General features: G+C 36.5%; 1 protein-coding gene across 5 annotated transcripts in view; it reads right to left on the bottom strand.

Moving 5' to 3' along the window:
• LOC106096158 (cyclic AMP response element-binding protein A) overlaps positions 1-14,104 on the bottom strand; it is a 326,488-nt gene that overhangs the window by 246,952 nt on the left and 65,432 nt on the right. For 2 of the 5 annotated variants that reach the window (XM_059361267.1, XM_013263750.2), the window contains exon 2: positions 6,697-6,737. The exons of 1 other annotated variant lie outside the window; for it this stretch is intronic. The gene's annotated coding sequence lies outside the window, so the exon portion shown is untranslated. Of the gene's footprint in view, positions 1-6,696; positions 6,752-14,104 lie in introns of all 5 variants that reach the window. 2 more of the 5 variants (XM_059361268.1, XM_013263749.2) reach the window with 1 other exon arrangement.

Below are 14,104 nucleotides of genomic sequence, written 5' to 3'. Positions count from 1 at the left end.
AATTATGCATGCCGTAAGCAACTGTGTATGCTAATGTCACAATAGTTTAAATTTCCACTATTCAATCCAGGGGTGCAATATTTTCTGCTGGGTAGCGAACTAACAGCCAATATAAAATTTATATTGGTCTTGTTTTGTGCTTTTTCGGTCTCTCACTTTTATAAAATTTGCTGAAATAGACTAGGTTTTTTACTATCTTTCTTTCTAGAAATGTCCTTAATTAAATGGTAGTATTATAAAGTAGATCGTGAATCGGACAAAATTTGCTCAGGGACTCAGGACTCAAATCGGGAGGTCGGTTTATATTGGAGCTATATCAGTTGTTGAAAGTCATAACAGAACACTACATGCTACATTTCATCCAAATCGGACAAACATTTAGGCTTCCAGGGGCTTAAGAATTCACATCGGGAGATCGGTTTATAGGGGAGCCATATCTAAATCTGAACCGATATGTCCCATTTGCAATCCCCAACGACCTACATCGATAAAAAGTCGTGATTTCGACAGACGGATAGACGGACGGACATGGCTAGATCGACTCAGAACGTCAAGCCGATCAAGAAAATATATACTTTATGGGGCCTTAGACGAATATTTCGAGGCCTTACAAACGGAATGACTAGATTAGTATACCCCCATTCTATGGTGGTGGGCATAAACAAAAATGCCTTAAGTAATCAAAGCAAGTAACAGGCAAACAGAAAAAAAAGCATAACATATTTTTGTCACCAGATTTCTGTACTTAAAACAGCAGATTTTGTTTGCTAATTTAGCTGACCGCAATGTTTGCTAATACAGCAGCCCTATGTCTGCTGAAACAGAAGTAATGTCTGATTTCCCATTTTCAGCAGTCAAAAACTGCTGTTTTGGCAAACATTTTGTGAAATCACCAACGATCTGAATCGTATCCAGAATGCTAGAATGTCAAGATGATCAAGAATGCATTGTTTTATGCGGTCGCAGATCAATAATTCGAGGTGTTACAAACGGAATGACAAGATTAGTATACATCTCATACTCTACCAAAATATACCTTCGGCCAGGCAAGAAAATGAAACTTACTTTAAATGTTTGCACTATGGGGCCAAAGACAGGTTTTCGAGGCAAAAAGTCAATTTTTCAAGTGAAGAATTTGAAGAAAATAATAATGGAAATCTATTATCAACACTCTGAAACACTAAAAAATAAAAAATAAAAAAACTAATCAATCTGGTAACGCGTCACAACGGTATACTGAGCTGTCAAAGGTGATATAATTTTATACCCTCCACCATAGGATGGGGATATACTAATTTCGTCATTCTGTTTGTTACACCTCGAAATATACATCTAAGACCCCATAAAGTATATATAATCTTGATCGTCGGGACGTTTTAAGTCGAACTAGCCATGTCAGTCCGTCCGTCTGTCTGTCGAAAGCACGCTAACTTTTGAAGGAGTAGAGCTAGCCGCTTGAAATTTTGCACAAATACTTCTTATTGGTGTAGGTCGATTGGGATTGTAAATGGGCCAAATCGGTCCATGTTTTGATATAGCTGTCATATAAACCGATATTGAGTCTTGATTTCTTCAGCCTAAAGAGGGCGCTATTCTCGTGCGATTTGACTGCAATTTTGCGCATAGTGTTTTGATATCACTTCTAATGGCTCAAATTGGTTCATAACCTGGTATAGCAGGCATATAAACCGATCTTGGGTCTTGACTTCTTGAGCTTTTAGAAGGCGGAATTCTTATCCGATATGACTGAAATTTTGCACATAGTGTTTTGATATCACTTCCAACAACTGTGCGAAGTATGGTACTAATCGGTCCATAACCTGAAATAGATGCCATATAGACCGATTTTGGGTCTTGACTTCTTGAGTCTCTAGATGGCGCAATTCTCATCCAATTTTACTGAAATTTTGCACATAGTGTTTTGATATCACTTCCAACAACTGTGCGATGTATGGTTCAAATCGGTCCATAACCTGATATAGCCGCTATATAACCCGATCTTGGGTCTTGATTTCTTGATCTTTTAGAAGGCGCAATTCCTATCCTATTTGGCTGTAATTTTGCACATGGTGTTTTGGTATCACTACCAACATTTATGCTTAAATGTGAAGTTGTATAAAAACCCCAACAATTTTTTCGTCAATACTTGTAAAATAGAATATGAACGCAGATTGAAACTAAAAGATTTTAAATCAAAACCAATTTGGAAAAACAAGTTAAAATAAGTTATGGTACGATTTGTTTTGAAATCGTAAAGACCGACAATGTAAATTGTTTTGTAAAATACATTTTTTTTCTTAAAAATTTACATCAAAGCGTTGGTGGTGGTGTTGCTGCTGCCGACAAAACTAGGTGTCTAAAATAGCACATTGGGGGGATATTTTTTAATTTTCCACAAAGCATTTGTAGCTGTCAAGATTTCTTGGCTTAAAAAGGTTTGTTCCATTGTAAATGTGTTTTAATTGCGGCGAGTTCTGGCACCGCCTCCCCACCACCACCCCTTTGAATAAGGTATTTAACGATTTGCCTTGTAACAAATGTGCCCTAAGTCGGCCCCTACAAGAGATGCAAAGGACGCATGTTCCCTTTCGTCTCTGCTTTGATGTTTCTTCTTTTTTTTTCTTCCTTTTTTGCAAAAATTAACGTCTGTGGCACGCACAAGTGGTGATGTCAGTCAGCTCAGCTGGAACATACACACGGAGAGCACATCACATTCCCATGCGCACGGGACAGATAGGATGGTACCTACTCGAAGAGTTAGTCGTCGTTGCCCGAGACAGATGAAGTGTCATTCATCTAGCCATAAACGCATTACTTAGCATAGATCTTAACATAAACCTATAAACTAGAAGGCTATCTATCCCAGGGAGGGACCTCTTATTCTGTGGGGGCTTAAATCTCAGTGGTATCTGGAAACTTTGGCATATTTTGTGCGTTCATATGGATGGAGGGATTTCTGCATGTGTGCCTGTCCACTCTGTGCTGGGTCGGCGAGGGGCGACCAGACACAAAAGGAAAAACTTCAAGGTTAACGAGTCGACTTTGCCGCTTATTTGAACTTTTCCACAAGATGTTAAGTTTTCATGCAGACAATTTGCAGATCCAGTTGGGATCCAAAGAGACGTAAAGGCGAAAGATGCAATAGGCTCTTTGATTGATTGCCTGCAGTACGTTGAACCAGACAACACATCAATTGCTACGGCATGACCCCAGCCACCAGCAGCTTTTCTGGTGGTGATTTCGAAGCTTCCACCACATCTAGGCGACTACAAAGTATTGTTACGTTTTTCTGAATTTCAGCTGACCACACTCATGTATGGTACGCTGCGAGGCACTGCTCAAGGCACATGCAACATGGTTGTCGCATTTCATTTCCAATTTTTTCTAGACATTTTAATGAAACAAAAAAAAACAACAACAGCATTTATGCAGAGGGACGGACGAACGGACAAACGGACGGGTATAAAAGAATCATGTAAATCCGAACTCCTAGGCATACAGTGAAGCCTATAATAACAGAGTTCTTCAGATGAATGAAAGAGCTGCAACAAATTTCGCCTTATCGTTAATCATTTACTTAACGCAGAGACGGCAGTATTCGCGGGACGTTACGCACCTTCAGACATAATACACCCGGCCCACGGCCCGGGTGGAAATAAATCGACAACTTTTTATCTATTGGTCTTGGCGGTACAAAATGTTCTAGACATTTGTAGAGAAGGGCTTCATTTAAGTGCGGCTGTAGCTCCATTCATTTAATACAAGGTGAGATACAGGGTGTCCATTTTGATTTTTCCGACCTTCTGAGGGCTACAACTTCTCAGCTTGACGATATGTATAATGAATCGTGTACCGTTAACGAGGCATGACTTGTTTAATTTTAAAATATCAAAGTTTTGATTTGGTTTTTTCAGTGTTTTTTCCAATCACTTCGTCTATTTTTGAGCTATAAACTTCAAATTTCTAACAACTTCGATCTGGACCATATTCGGCGCAGTTGTAAATGTGTCAAAGAAAACTCCCTGTTCCAAATTTCAACCAAATCGGATAAAAAATACCCATTTTATAAGCTTAAGATGTTTAATTTGGACAATTCTGTATATGGCAGCCAATCCCTAGATTAAAAATCTAAAACTTAAAAAATTCCTACTTTTTAATCGATTTGGCTGAAATCTGGAACAGGCAGTTTTTTTTAGACATATCTACTGTGCAGAACATGGTCCAGATCGGTTCAACTTTAGGTGTTGGTCCCATACAAACGTACCCCCGATTTGTGGTATTTTTGCTCTGGAACCCACATCAGCTCCAATTTTCTATAATTTGGAATGCGACATTTTCTCGACATGGAAGAAGTATATTCCAACCCAAGAATGAATCGATCAATATTTTGATGAAGCTTTCAAAAAAAGAGATTTTTACGCCTATTTTAGTGAAGTCTAGATTGAATTTAGAGTAAATAGAACTGAGAAATGTTTGTCACATCGTTGGAAAGACATAGAAATTTCCTTTAATGTAAGGTATATTGCGTAAGTAAGACGGTTGATTTTCGTAGCTAATGATGACATTCTTAAGATGATGCTGTGAAATTGAAAGAAATGATAATGCTTTGATGGCCAAAGTTTGGAAAAAATTGAAGGAAAGGGGAGAATATTTTGTAAAAAAAAATATTTCTCATTTTAAAAAGGATGCAATTTTTAAGCGGCTAAAGATATTGACATGATTCTTTTTCATTTTGGGCATACATGTACTGGCATAATTTGTGTGGACATCAAGTCAAGACTTCGATATTTTAGAATTAAACAAGTCATGCCTCCTCAACGATACACGATGGCATGATCCATTATAAATATTTTTTTAAATCTTGCCAATCTCTTTCTCTAGAATCCTTAATCATGCAGGAGTCCAAAGTTATGGCCCCAGAAGGTTGGAGAAGTGAAGAGTGGTCAGCTGTGACACCCACCCTATCTCGCCCTTTATTAAAGATATGAACCTACAGACCTGATATCCCATGTCCTCCTCTACAAAAGTCTAGATCAACAGATACAAGGTTGTAGACTTATTTCGAATTTTTTGCCATTTGGCCCACTGTACGATGTATATCATAAGTAGTTTTCATTCCAAAGATAAGGATGACAATGCATCAAGGAGTTAGGGCTTAGAAAAAATTATTGGATGTTAAGCTATGATGTAAGTTGGCAGTATTGTGCTTCCGCAAGTTTCATCATGCGATTTTTACCTACGCACGCCCAAGACCCATCTGGGGGGATGACTATCCGATTTTCAAACATTTATAACTTGTATTAAGGTCCAGAAAATAATAAATCTAATACAGCATAGCTGGCGCGAAGTGTTACCAATACAAACTACAAAATTATTTGTCTGCTAGCTATATATTTTTTTTGTTTCAAGTGACAAAATAGTGTGGAAGGAAGAAAAATTTCAGAATGCATTAAATTTTGCTCGATACGATTACCTTTTGCCTCGGCTATTGCTCTGAGCTGGTCAAAAATCAAGTTGCAAGCTGCACGATGCAATCTACTGGTATTTTGGACCATTGCCACGCAATGGTTTTGGTGGCTTGTACACACCTTAATGAGTTGTCAATAACACAAATATCATAAAGCTGTCATTTCTAGTTTGACAGATAAACCAGTTTGAACTTGGTGAAACTTCGTGCCAGGTACCCTGCATTACAGACAAATAATGTGTACTTGTGGGATGAAGAATTTGTTCGCATGTGGCCAGGCACGTGCCTTTAATCTACTCATGCAGAAACTCTCAGTGAAGAAATTGATTGACTTGGGGCAATGTTTTCTTCTCTATAGAGCCTGCTAGAGAGGAGAAGTGGTTGGAGGGTATGTTGGAATGTTGTATCTCTTTATAGGCAAACAAAAGATAATGGTAAACATTGCGAATCAGGTTATGAACCGATTCACTCCATACATGGTTTCAGTGATGATAAAAATTTACCAGCAAAAAGCGTAACAAAAAGAGTAAAATGTTGTATTTTTTGGAAAACACGTTTTGAGGAAAAACAATGGGGCGTCGCCATCGAATGCATTCGTTTCGATGGTTTAGCTATTGATTGGATTAACCCATCACAACGCTTGGGTTCAAATCCCGGGTAGAACTTCAGAACATTTTTTTTAATAATTTTCCTCTCAATATTCCAATGGTTTTCCAATTTTATTACTTGAGCCCCTATAGGGCTCAATTCTTATCCGATTCGGGTGAACACACACGGCACAATGAATTCTGCTATGACCTCCAACAGATATGCCAAGTATGGTTCCAATCGACCTAAACCCTGAAATAGATCCCATGTAAATCGATCTTCCTAGCATACATCTTGAGCGCCTAGATGGTGAAATCCTCATCCAAATTGGTTGAAATTGCGCACGATCATTTCTGCTGTGAGCAAAATATGACCAAAAAATATGCCAGGTATGATTCAATTCGGTCCATAACCTGGCCTAAAAGAGAAGCCGTGCAAATAACTTGACAAATGCGATACATGTTGAAGGGGTTGGAGGGTATGTAAGATTCGGCCCGGCCGAAAACGATATTAATTTTTTTATTTTACTTCAATTGGCGTGGCATATAAAAATTTTGCATTTAAATTAATAATAATAATAAAAATTACACTGGTATGATCTAAATTATAGTACAACAAACTAAAAACTTGGCAACGCTTACCCCATATTTATTTTTCAATAGCCATGATTTGGGATTTGTTCCTGCAAAATATAATCTGAATAAGTACAAATTATTTAATGTGGATAAACAATGCAAAAAATCCGTTTGTTTTTTTCATAAAGTCTCAGGTGGTAGTGCTTAGTCACATACTTAGGAGCGCTAAGAACATGGTTCCTTATAACTATATTAAAAAAATATATGTTTGTATACATGTAAAGGGCGATTTTTCAAGAGCTATAAGAAAGTTTTTCAGAAAAAAAACAAACACATAAGATTCGGAAAAATGCATGAAAGTTTTATTTGCATCGATAATACGATCCATATTATTTAATTTTTGAGGAATATTTCATGCAAATGTTGACCGTGACTGCTCCTCAAATGGTTCATCCACTCGCCTCTCAATAAGTCCATTGTTACGCGTGCTGTGTGCCATGTGGCACCGTCTTGTTGAAACCACATGTCATGCAAATCAAGCTTATGCATTTTGGGCAAAACAAAAGTTGGATATCATCTCACGATAGCGCTCACCATTCACAGTTACGTTACGATTCGCATCATCTTTGAAGAAGTACGGTCCAGTGATGCCCCCAGCCCATAAACCCCACCAAACTGTGACTTTTTCTGGATACAATGGAAGCTCTTGCAGTGCAATTCTGCTTTTTGACGTAACCACTGAGCCAAATATGAGCTTCTTCCTTAAAATGGAAGAAGCGCGCGATGAACTTTCTTAACAGAGCACGCATTTTGATAATAAAATGCAAGCATTGTTCGTTTGTAAGATTTATGGTTAAATTAAAGACCAAAGAGTAGATGTTTTTGACGAATCAGTGTTGCCAACAAGATAATAGCTAAAAAATCACCCTTCATATAAATGTACACACATGATTTCTATGCATATTTTGAAAGTTTTGTCGACGGCTTTGAACGCTGAGGAAAAATGGTTCAAAGTTTTTGGTATTTTCAGCAGCTAGCGACTACAGGTTCTTATCTTTCTGGCAATTGACGAATCTCATCGCGAAAGAAGGGACGCTTTTCGACAGCGTACGATTCATCGATCAATTTTTTTAACTTCAACATTAAAGGACAAGAGCTCAAGTGCTGGACAGGTACTTCATGACGAATATATTGGGTTGCCAAAAAAGTAATTGCAGATTTTTTAAAAGAAAGTAAATGCATTTTTAATAAAACTTAGAATGAACTTTAATCAAATATACTTTTTTTTACACTTTTTTTCTAAAGCAAGCTAAAAGTAACAGCTGATAATTGACAGAAGAAAGAATGCAATTACAGAGTCACAAGCTGTGAAAAAATTTGTCAACGCCGACTATATGAAAAATCCGCAATTACTTTTTGGGCAACCCAATATGTAAGTGTCGACAGTTGGAACATAAGGGTAATCAGCTGACGGCGAGAAAAAATCTTTAAAAACGACTTCGATCATTTCCTTAAATTATAATTATCCCTTCTTTAATCACAGAATATGTACAGTATAGGTATTAACACATGACATACATAATATTGGTGAACTCACTGTATGAGGCTGATCTTTGGCACACACACCATTTTCCTTCCTCCTTCTTGCTTGCTTAACGTATTACATGGGAACTTGTAAATAGTTTTCGCGCGTCTGTAAACGGTTCGGAGTTCGCGTGCGTCGAAAGGGTTCTTCATATCGAGTAGAGTATTTGCTCACAATCTATGTGGCAGTGATGGATTTGTGGAATATGTTTGTGCTGCCAAATCTGTTTCCAAACCCATTCAGTCGATTGAGTAGCGCTTGTGGCCAGTGGATTGCGGACGATTAATTTCCAATACCAATCTCAATGTGAAATGAAGAAAAATGAACTATTGAAACCGAAGGTAATTTTTTGCGTGCTACTCAGTAATTTGTCGCAATTTTTCATGACAGCATTTCTTCCACTACCGCTTCTTGACAACGCCACACATAGCCCCACACACACACACACACACACGGAGAGTTGTCTGGACGATAGTGGAAGTGGATAGTGGAAGCCACCAGCTTCTTACCAACCAACCAGATAGCCAGCAATACATTCGATGAGGGTATGGACAAAGCATAAATAAGAACGTTGAAGAACGCATGGATGGATCCTCAATACCCTGGAGAATTTCCCAAGCAAAAAAGGTTTCTTTGTGTGACTTTTGGAAACGTATAAATTGAATTCAATTTATAAATGTCGAGCGTTAAATGCATTCTTCTTTGTGAGATGCAGCCACATACACCTTCTTCGGCTAAGGCAGGCAAGAACAATAACGTGTCCCCAGCGTTTAGAGTTGCTTCTCGTGATGTCTATGGAGCATTTTTACATCTGTTCATATCTATGCAACTGAGTGATCATGGACGCGGAGCTACATTGGGCTAAGGCTTTGTTTCGTTATGACTCTGGCTCGGCTGACTGGCAGAGTCCAGCCCAGTTCACAAAATGAACAACCTTGAAGACAACAATTGGCATCAACACCAATCCAGTTCACCAACAAGTTCATACCGATTTGATTCGCTGACTTACTTCTCCCAAGCGATTATATTTGCAATGGAATGGTCGCCCGCTCGCTTAGATCGCATAAATGGTACATGTTCACATCATGGAGAAAAAAATTGTCCCAATTGAAATTTCTGCGCCGCACTATGGGCGGAAATGGAAAAAAACGCCAAACAATTTTTTTATTATCTGGCATATCAGGAGACTATGTACCAGCAACCCTAGAGCAGATAATAATTTCTTCATCATATATATAAAATTAATTTTATGAAATTGCATTAAGCACATACAGTTGAATCTCGGTTATCCGGCTCGCTCCGGCTCGAACATAGCACGGAAAATCGAAAACACCGTTAATAGAGGGGTTTTTTTTTCTTATATTTCATTATTAATGCATTTTTATTGATTTCTCTTAACAGCATACAGAGTTTCTATCGCTTCATATAAAGGGTGATTTTTTAAGAGCTCTGGGAAAGATTCAGAATAATGCCAGAAATTTTATTTTAATCGATAGTCCGGTCTATATAATTTTAATGGTCCATCCACTTATTCCAATTTTGGCATCCATTTCAGCCGGTATCTCACGAATAAATGCTTCAATGTTGTCTTCCAAAGCTACAATTGAAGCGGGCTTGTCTGACTTGAGCTTTAGCAAAAAATAGTCTAAAGGTGTTAAATCACACGATCTAGGCGGCCAATTGACCGGTCCCGCACGTAAAATAAAATGTTCACCGAACTCTCCTCTCAATAAGTCCATTGTTACGCATGCTGTTTGGCATGGCGAACCTTCTTGTTGAAACTACATGTCATGCATGTCAAGCTCTTGCATTTTGGGCAACAAAAATTGGATATCATCTCACGATAGCGCTTACGATTCGATCATCTTTGTAGAAGTACGGTCCAATGACCGTACCTACGACCTCGGTTGAACGGTTGGGCGAGATAAATCTTTTAAGTTACTGTAAACAACACGAATAGCGCTCTTATGTCAAAACGTACGTATAACCTCAAAAATGTCAAGCTTTACGATAAAGTTGTCAGTTGGCGGATTGCAACACAAGAGTTGTCCAATGCCGAAATATAAAATGCAACCCATGTAACAGCAGCAAAATATCGTTATCTTGGGACAGCAGGTTGTTCCAAACATTACGTTAAGCTTGTGGTGTCACATTGTCCTAAGATATAATGGGTCTCTACAAAAATTTCTTTATATTAAAAGACTTGGAGAAATCATGTCTGCTGTCACAAGCCAAAAATTTTTACGGTGTTTAAAGCTTTGGATTGCGCCTTGATCCATAGGATGAATTAAGAATGTGAAAATCGGTTAAAGAAATGTTACTGCAACTTTTCAGATATCAAAACACTGACAACTGGTTGTGCTTACACTGTTCTAGAAACAAAAACACTTTACACTCCTTACCGAAGTCAATATTTTGAAGAACTTGTCTTAGTTCTGACTCCATTTCAATCCATCCATAGATTCACTTCGAGAGTCATATTTTGTAATGGTTTTCTCCTTTTTTAAATGTGTGGAGCACGAATAAAAGAGGTAAGCACAGTTAATAGCGGAAGAATTATTGAAGCACAGATTTTAGAGGTAAACCCCGGTTAATAGAGGTCCACAACCAAAGCATGCCGGTTAACAAGGGTAATAGGCTAATAGAGGCCCAGATAATATAACTGCAGTAAGCTCTCTTATTCCAATATATGAACGATATACACTTGTATCTAAAAAAATAGGAGTGCGCGCAACTTAAAAGCAAATACTAATTTTTGTTTAAAAACACTTTGTCTTATTCAGATGTTTGTACGTAACAATAACAATAAATTATAATAATTAAAATATTTCAATGAATAAATTTATTCCCAAAAATATTTCAATGAATAAATTTTCTTCCTGAAATTTGCGGTTCAAAATAATAGAAGGTTGATAATAAACTCAAAAATTTTAAAGCAAATGTTACACAAATTTAAAATTAACTAATAAAAACTTTAAATAACTTCTGTTTCTAGAGTAATAACCTATTTTTTTATGACTTCTGCATATCTATGAAGCATGTAGTCCCAAATATATATAGGGAATTTTTGTATCTCTTTAAGGATATTTTTTTTGTCAGGCATTACAATTGAGTTCCATAGCTCTTCCGCATTCGGCATTCGCGTCGCTGTAACATAAATTCCAATGTCTCCCCCTATTCTCTTCTATGAGATTGAGGGCAGGAGACTGAGCAGGTCACCACTTAACCTGAACCCCATTGACCTTTAACCTGCTATTGGCATACCAACTTCATTCTCCATGATGTAACATTAAGTGCTCCAAAATTCAGACATAGACGTGCAAATTCATGACCTACACCATTGTACAAAAGGCTCTAATGTGTCAATACTTTTCTCCCACCATGCTTGACTATCTTTTTTTTTTTGTATAATGTGTTTTGTATTATGTATTGGGAAACATCTGACGTACGGTCTAGACCCAGTACCACCAAATAATACAATTCATCATGCGTCGATCAACAATATGTTCCTCCATTTTTCCATTAGCCAATCCATTTGTCCATGAGCAAACTAAACTGATTGTTTGTTGGTCAGCATTGATACCATTTTTGAACCATTTGCTAATAATGTGCTTTCCAACAATGGTTTGTTCTGATTCTTTCCTTGGAACAGTGCTCTCTTCGTCTTACTATAACATATATTATTGTAAAATATTAATTAATTATAATTGAAACAGCTTGAATGCGACTTAAATTTTTTTATTTAAAAGTTAACTGTGTTTAATTTGTTTTCATTGCGAATCCTTCATTCCTACTTTTTTTAACAAGACTATGGTGTGACCTGACCAGAAAACAATCAATAACGTCAAAGATATAATATTTATAATGAACTCATATTTGTTATTTTACTTATAACATACCCTTAGAATAAGACCCTTAGAAAATCACTTAATTTGGGTACTAACATGCCAACAAAATTGCCTTTTCAAAATATGAGGAGGTAGCACACCTATTATTTTGAACACAGCTGTATATTGACGGTTTACCCCTGATGCTTAGTGGAATGTTCATGGGCAAAATTTGCATTTTTTGTATATCTGTTTAAAACTCAACATAAAGATTACCCAAATTTGTTATATAAAACTTAACAAATTCTTAGAGTTTTACCTTCCTATACACTAAATTTAATGAATAAAATTTGTAAATTCCTTTTTTTTCTACTTAATATATAATTTTTACAAAATTTTGATTTTGAAATAAAAACTTGTTTTAGTGATAAAAAAAATGTTTTTCAAAACTCTTTTTTGCTCCGATATTCTAAAATAATTTGACATACTTTCCCTGTAAAAGCTTAGCGTCACCGACCGTTAACCAATATTTAAGCGAGATATCTTCAGCAAAGACTCCTTTACCATACTGTATACCTTGAAAGGGGAGAGCGGTATCCACTTGAAATATTACACAGATCTTTTTTGATAGAGCTTCATTGAAACTTGTGTGTGAGTTGTATCCGTTTATCTTTAAGTATAGTTGCCATTTAAGCCTATGTTCTGATATTGCTTTTTGTCCCATCAAACTCAAAACTTTTATTAGAAATTTGCTCCAATTAACCATTTAATGCAAAATGATGACTTCCAACACGTAAAATAATAATAAATTATAGTTACCGAAATCAGATATGGTGCGATGTAAAAAAGACATTCAAATTTTGTAAACACTTGTCAATAAATGCTTAAAAATCAGTATGTCAATGGCTATAGGTGTATGAGGCAGGTATACCTAAATCTGTACCGATTGTATCGAAATTTCATATGAGTTGGTAGAGGTGCAAAAAACTTGTATGTAGCAAGTTTCATAAATTTGAGTGCTATGAGTTCATAAGCAAAATTTGGGTGGCACTTGTACTATATGGCAGCTATATCCAAATCTCAACCGATTTCTAACTAATCCAGCACGCATAGTAGTAAATGGTTAAAAAAAGCCATCTGCCATCTGTCTAAAGAAAAAAAATTCATTTAAATTTATTCGATATAAAAACTTTCAATAATTTTGGTTTTATATGAAAAATTTTTATATTTATAATATTCAACAAAGACAACATTTTGCCAGGGCCGCCTTGACCGGAGCCCCTCGAAATTATTTTTTAAAGACAAAATTTTTATAAAAAAATTCAATATTATCTGCTTGCCATGGCTTTTTAAGTGAAAATCGAGCATGCAGGGACGTAGCCAGGGGGGGGGGGGGGGTGAGGAGGACTCTCGGACAAAATTTTTATAAAAAAAAATTCAATTAAATTTTTTCTAAAGAATAAATTTTAATGAATTTTTTTAAGACTACATTTTTGTGAAAAACTCTCTAAAGATAACCTATCCTCAACATTTTAATCCATTACGCCCGATCCTCGATTCCGTTATCCGATTTTGATGAAATATTTTATGTTCATTATTTAGAGACCTTCGATTGGTGTAGCAATTTTTTTTATTTCTTCATATTTTATGACCATTTAGCGAAGAAAGTGGGTTTAATGACTTTGGCATAAAATCGCACCTGCTGCCAAAAGAAGTAGTATAATGTTAATTTTTCAACACAGAAACTTTCAAATGCTACAAGAAACTAAAACGGATTCCAAAAATCCCACTCCTAAGAATTTTAAGAAATTTTTTTGTTAGATTTTCGGGACATAAAATTTTGTCGACTTTCGACAAGCCAACTTTCCCCTAAAACATAACGGGAAAAATTGTTTCAACTGGTTTCAGTCATCCACTTTACGGCAATTCAAATTTCATTCGTATATCTCTTTCCTAACTCGATTTGGTCATCGTACAACTAAAAGGTAGCGTCATTAGCACAACAAAAAAAATCTACCCCCAACGAAACTACCTTGAGTGGCAAATGCCGTAAATTCAAATG

The sequence above is a fragment of the Stomoxys calcitrans genome, chromosome 1, assembly GCF_963082655.1.
Source record: "Stomoxys calcitrans chromosome 1, idStoCalc2.1, whole genome shotgun sequence".
Classification (NCBI taxonomy): domain Eukaryota; kingdom Metazoa; phylum Arthropoda; class Insecta; order Diptera; family Muscidae; genus Stomoxys; species Stomoxys calcitrans.
The sequence above is the reverse complement of the archived record's forward strand: the minus strand, read 5'-3'. Positions and strand labels throughout refer to the sequence as shown.